Genomic DNA, 6,529 nt, shown 5'->3' on the forward strand with positions numbered 1-6,529 from the left:
GTTTTACATTGTGTGACATTCTGAGTAATGTGATGAAATCTCGAGCCATCTCACTCCGAACAGCCCGGGACCTGAATCATCCCTTTGTCCCAAGTCTCCACACTGTAGATGATCCTGGTGTGTTAGTGGCATAGCAGCCATCTCGGTTATAAGAGTGAGTGAGTGAGTGAGTGAGAGAGAGAGAGAGAGAGAGAGAGAAATATCACATTCATATAACTCTGATTACAGTATACTGTCATGCATGATTACTCTACTTTATTATCGGTTATTGTTGTTAATCTCTTACTGTGTTTATACGTTAAACTTTATCATAGGTATATATGTATAGGGAAAACAGTATATATAGGGTTCAGTGCTCCCTGAGGTTTCAGGCATCCAATGGAGGTCTAGGAATGCATCCCCCGTGGATAAACGGGGACTGCGATACTCAATTCATTCTCTGCTATCTAGAAAATAGGCTCCTTGTGGGTTGCAAAGTATCTCAAACTTCGATATGTGTAAGAATTTCCTGTAAATTCAGTACTGGAGGCCATACTCCCAGAAACACAGATATAGAAGAAGTATGGAAGTGTCCAGAAATCTTCACTTTAACAAGCACCCAAATGACTGACAGTCATCCAGTATACTCCTTGAGAAAATACATAAAGGAAAGAAGCTCGTACATAGTATTGGAAAACAGGATACCAAAAATATTCTTGGTTCCCATGAAGAGAATTAAAAAGAGAGAGAAGCAAAAAAAAATAATTTAAAATATAAAAAAGTAATAGGAACAAGTACAAGCTTAATTTCAGCAAATGTATGAGGTGGGTGGAGAACAGCAACTATGTAAAAGCTATTATTTTCTTCTTTATTGAGGTCTAACTGACAGGCAACATTATATCAGTCATACAATGTTATGATTTGATATTTGCACATATTGTGAAATGCTCCCCACAATAAGGCTGGTTAATCTCCCTCACCACACGTAGCTACAAAGAAATTTTTTTCTTGTGATCAGATCTTTTAAGATCTACTCTCTTAGTAACTTTCAAATATGCAATACAGTATTATTAACTACAGTACCATGCTGCACATAACACTTCTAGGACTTATTTATTTTATAACTAAAAACTTGTACATTTTGACCTCCTTCACCCATTTTGCCCACCCCCTGCCCCCACCTCTGGCAACCACAAACCTAGTCTCTGTACATAGGAGCTCGGGTTTTGCGGAGTTTTTTGTTTTTCTTTTTGATTTTGGATTCCACATATAAATGAGATCATATAGTATTTGCCTTTCTCATTTCACTTAGAATAATGCCCTCCAGGTCCATCTGTGTTGTTACAAGTAGCAAGACTTCCTTTTTTATGGTTGAATAAAATTCCATCATATATATATGAAATCTCACATTTTCTCCATCCATTCATCCATTAGTGGACATTTATGTTGTTTCTCTGTCTTGACTATTAGAAAACTAAAATTGATCATCTATTAAAGTAAAATACAAAAGAAAATCAACTATTCATAGATCGAGAGCCAACTAGTCACACACTGTGACTTTAGAAGCATTGAAAGACTCTCTAATTCCAAAATGCTTACCCAAGGTGCCACCCCCTTGATCTGAAATTCACACCATCAGACAAATCACTACGTTGGATTAAGGAAGTATATCTCCAAGTGTGTTCTCCAAGGAGCATTAATAGGTGTTATAGTAAGAAGAAAAAAAAAAAACATACACACAGGCAGGTTCATTAACATCCATAAATTTGGAGAACTCTCAGGTTTAAACATTTGCCTTCACTGTAGAACTTAACCTGTGCTTGCGAAAATTACGAAGCACTAGGAATCTCCAATAATGGATGTGAATAGGCAGCATTTTCCAAATGTGATGGACCACGGGACACTTTTTTTTTTTAAGTGTACCTGATTAGACTGCTTTTTCTTGGATTAGAAAACACACCTTCCCCAGAGGACCCTTATTGGTATGCGATGTCGTAACTAGATGGACAACTCATGAGCCCATCATCATTCATGAATATTTGAGCATGGATTTCTTTTCCATCCACATCATTAGCTTCAGAGAACAGAAACTTGCAGGGGCAAGGGACTTAGATTTTGGTGTGACTAAAAGCCAGCAGTGGATGTTGATGGTGAGTGAGGAACACAGTGCGCTGGGCAGGTAACCTCAGGTGCAGCCCTACACAGTAAGAATTACTAAGGATCCCAGAGTGAGAAGAGAGGCATAATGGTGAGTGCAGAGGGCTTGAGTGACAATTATCAAATAGACCAGAATGGAAGGGAAAATGCAATTTTTATCCTAGGAAATCTTTTGCCTAAGACTACTCTTACTGGGGGGGAAAAATCACTATTTATTTCTTATTCCTTGAGGCAGCAAGCCATTACAGCCCTCCTTGCTTCTAAATCTTCTGAATGTAATTCTTTCTGCAGTCAACTATAAACAAGTATAACTGTAGCTGCAAAACAGTGGACACCTTCAGGAACATAATGTTAAATTTACGCTAACATTCAATCCGCTGTGACTCTCCAGCGCTCTGCAGTTTAATGTCTGCTATGGAAAATGGCTTAATTTTACAATTTTAAATCTGTGACAGTGAGTCTTCACTTAACGTCATCGATAGGTTCTTGGAAAGCGCAACTTTAAACAAAATGACATGTAACAAAACCAATTTTATCCTAGGCTAATTGATAAGAAACAAGAGTTAAGTTCCTAGGACATATATCTGGACATGAAAACAATGCCAAACTTCTAAATAAAGACCTGAAACACTTCTGACATTAAACAGTGACATAAATGTGAGCTATACACACATTTAACTGGGTTTCCAAACTACTTATTCTAGTTCAGAGTCACCTCTTAGAGAATGCACCTGTAACAGTTTCCCATGAGATATTAATTTTTACCGTAAAGTGAAGTTTCAGTCAAGGCTCTGAACTAACATGCAAACACGATTCTAATATTCAAATTAAAGTTCTCAAATATTTTAAATGATTAGGGATTCACTTGGCCCTCAAAGTGACTTTCGGATGACGCCTCTCATTATAAGTGAATATAGTTCAAAAGAAAGTGGTGACAGAGGTTTTGTTCTGAGAGATGAGCATACTATGGTAGCGCCACCATACCATGATACACGTGTGGAGCTGTCACTTTGAACTGCCTCCTTTTCCAACTGAAGGAAAAATGGGTCTTACCGTAGCAAGAATTTTGCTTTTCCCTTCTTCCCACTGAAAGTCACGTTTCCCACCTGAATATTCACATTCGATGAAATATTTTCTTGTGAAGCTTCTACCGTCTGTCAAAAGGTACGATCCGCCTGTTATATGATGTGCTGAGATATTTGTACCCTATCAACTGTTAATTAGCATGACAGCCTGCAACTTTTTTTTTTTTTTCCTTCAATTTACTGCAGCTCTTGGTGTGCAGGCTTAGGTTAAAAGTACAGGCTGACATAACTACCCCCCTTTGACAGGTCCGCCATGTTCTCTGGATGCTGACAGAAATATTTTTTGATGCTGATAAGTCAGGCTGCCCTGTTATCTGAAAGAGGAAAGAAGGTGAGCAAAAAAAGTTAGGGAAATACACATTTCCGTCAGCTCACCTGTGCCGGAAGGAAAGTAATGATCCCATCTCTGAGTCTAGGCGATATCTTATTCCAACGTGATTTATTTTAAAATACGGAATTTGCCTGTCGTTAAGAAAATCACGTTGTTTTATATGACTGTGATCAATGATGTAAGAGTAGCTTGCCCTTTTAAATAAGTTCCTGATAAATCTCAAATGCTGTCTTTTCCACCTTTTTTCCTCTGCCTTTCTGTCTGTCCCCCACTGATGAGGAAGTCATCTTCAGATAAGGCCGGTTTAGGATGGAGAATATGAGCAGAAACTACAGGAATCGCTCAGGACAGATGCGTCTGCCATGTCGGGCGTGAGCCATGAAAAGCCAGCCGAGGTCTTCCTGCAATTCGGGGGCAAGAAGCGACTTCCGACCAAGGCAAAGGGACTTCTATCCAATCTGTGGATCGGGAAGCGGAATTTAAGGGCACATCTCAACGGCACGCGGCCGCGTAAACCACTGTCTTAGAGCGGGCACTGGCTAACCACCAGCATCTCTGTTCTGAAAGCTCTGCCAGGGTCCTCTGTGGAACGTCGTTCCCAGAGCACACGACCAAAGGCACATAGACATGTACCAAAGTTTGCAGGAAAATAAGACAGAACCAACATCACTTTTCAGACTACCGATACCAAAACACCAGTCCAATCGATATAATGAAACCAGTTTTTTTTTTTTTTTTGCCATCGTTGGGTTTTTCCTTTTTTCCTTTCTTTTTTTTTTTCGTCCTCCCCACCTCCCTGTCCCTCTGTCTCAGCCAAAAGCAAAACCAGCGCTTGCTTCCACTGTCTTCTTTCTCTTCTCCATTCCCACTCCACCCTCTGACAAAGTGACAGATCTTATTTCACATCGTCACTGGCCCCAGGCCGCTGGTGACCAGGTTTCCTTCTATTTAAAGACTTAGGGGCGGGATGTGCAGTTGGCAGAGCCCAAGTGGGATAAGGACAGAGCTCCTATCATCAGGGGTATTCCTGGGGCATCATGGGCTCTGCTGAAGGGCCCGAGGTCTAAGTGACCTGCAGTGGGGCGGATCTGAAGTCTCTGCCGGTTCCCGCCCTAATTCCAGCAGGGAAGACACTGAGGACAAAACTGTGCCCATCGGCTTATCCCCTCTGCAAAAATACTTCACCTCACACCACACCTATAAACAAGAAGTCTTTGTGAGAAGCATCAGGAAAAGCTTGGGATCCCTGATTTAAGGAACAAAGGGGTAAGCCAGGAGGTTTTCTCCCTCATTCAAAAATCTGTCAAATACAAAACAGTCTCTCCCGCAAATACATATTTTGCGACTTTGCAAAGCCTCTGTACACTCACATTCCGGATGTCGCAGAATTTTGAGTATTAGTGTTAAAATAGTCTTCTCAATGTGCAAATATTGTACACATTATCCCTTGGAGAATTATAATCTCTATAAGGCTGAGATCAGGTCAAGTTTATTAATTGGTTATGAAATTTAACTAGCATCCTCTGTGCTTAATTCTGTCACTCAGGAAACTGTCACAAGTCACCTCTGCTTTATTTTCTATGTTTTTTAAAAGTACCAGCATTAGCTCATTTTAAAGACAAGTTAAATTTGAGGAAAGCTGTGTTAAGAAACATGTCACTTGCTGCCACTTTGCACCTCTGATTTCTAACAGTAATCCTGTCCCTACCCTGGATGTCCCTACACATCCAGGAGACAATGGTGGTAGAGGTGCCTGAAAAACTGGGTGTCTCTAAGAATAGCGACGAAATAATGAACAAAATTCCGGGGAGTGGCTGCTCCTGGTGGGGGGTTGGAGGGGTAGGGTGGGGGGTAAAGGGTAACGAGGCTAGAGAAGAGTGTGCAAGGGACATCTATGATCCTGGTAATACCACGTGGCGGTGCTCACCGATGTTCATGTCATTACTGGCACTTATAACTCCATAGTATTCATGGTGTACGTTCTTCTGTGTCCATTCAAAATACCGTGTACCTGATATTCCTATACGACTGTTAAAGCTCCCATATATTTATGCTCTTTATGTTACAAAGAGTGTTCTTCATTAAAACGACCACACCGTCCTCATATCCTATTACCACCTAAACACCAGAAAAATGAAATGAACAATTTTAAGGAAGCTTAAGGAAAAGAATGTCAAAGCCTAATAGAGGAGTTTTCCCATTTCACCTGTTACTATTGACATATATTCTACCTTTAATCTCACACCTGTGCCATGATTATAGTCTTTTCTGACTCACTCTGCTTCTCTGAAGTTCAAACTTTTCTCTGAGACCTCAGATGTTTTGAGTTAAAAAGCCCTTTCGAGTTTGCTTATTTCCCAACAGCGGGGGATTTAAAAAAATCCCTGTGAAAGTCCTTTGGCTCCTTCCAAGAGGAGACAGTGACACACTAGATTGTTTTTGAAGATCATCCTCTGGCTCTAAAAATCTCCACTTCTGCAACAGTCGAGGACAGTGTTAGTGTGTCTTTCCAGCATCCCTGTTCTCAAGGCACCCAGTTTCTTCTTCATACGACCGAAGAAAAAGAAGAAACCCAGGGTTCGGGATGGCTCTGCCCGCCTTCTCCTCAGGTCTTTACTTGGCTTTCCTTACTCACCAGCAGACCGCCCGCTGTGTCCTCCTACCTCCCCAGGGCTCCCCATCTGGCCTCAAACACAGCACCTAGGAGCCTGGCCATGCTGTCTCTAGTTTGGCTCTAATCTTGCTTGTGCCAGACACTCATTCCCTTGTCCAGATAATAAGAGCTAACATTGATTGATCCCTTTGATGTGTACTGTGCTAGTGCTTCCATTGCCATGTGGTTAGTTCTTACCATTTGGGTTTGGGAGTCAGCTTGTCCTATATTTGAATCTCACCTTAGCGCTTTATTAACTCTACGAGACCCTGAGCAGAAAGATTTCACATCCCTGAGCCTCAGTTTCTGCATCTGTAAAATGGG

The 6,529-nt window shown here is 41.1% G+C and overlaps 1 protein-coding gene across 3 annotated transcripts in view; it reads right to left on the bottom strand.

Annotated features, from left to right (window-relative positions):
• The window catches only part of LOC111731293 (serine/arginine repetitive matrix protein 1-like), a 461,631-nt gene that overhangs the window by 380,115 nt on the left and 74,987 nt on the right, over positions 1 to 6,529 (bottom strand). The window contains exon 1 of one of the 3 annotated variants that reach the window (XM_023522880.1): positions 1,178 to 1,223. The exons of the other annotated variants lie outside the window; for them this stretch is intronic. The gene's annotated coding sequence lies outside the window, so the exon portion shown is untranslated. Of the gene's footprint in view, positions 1 to 1,177; positions 1,224 to 6,529 lie in introns of those variants that run through there. 3 annotated transcript variants of the gene reach the window in all.

This window comes from Pteropus vampyrus, unplaced genomic scaffold, assembly GCF_000151845.1.
Source record: "Pteropus vampyrus isolate Shadow unplaced genomic scaffold, Pvam_2.0 Scaffold359, whole genome shotgun sequence".
Lineage (NCBI taxonomy): Eukaryota > Metazoa > Chordata > Mammalia > Chiroptera > Pteropodidae > Pteropus > Pteropus vampyrus.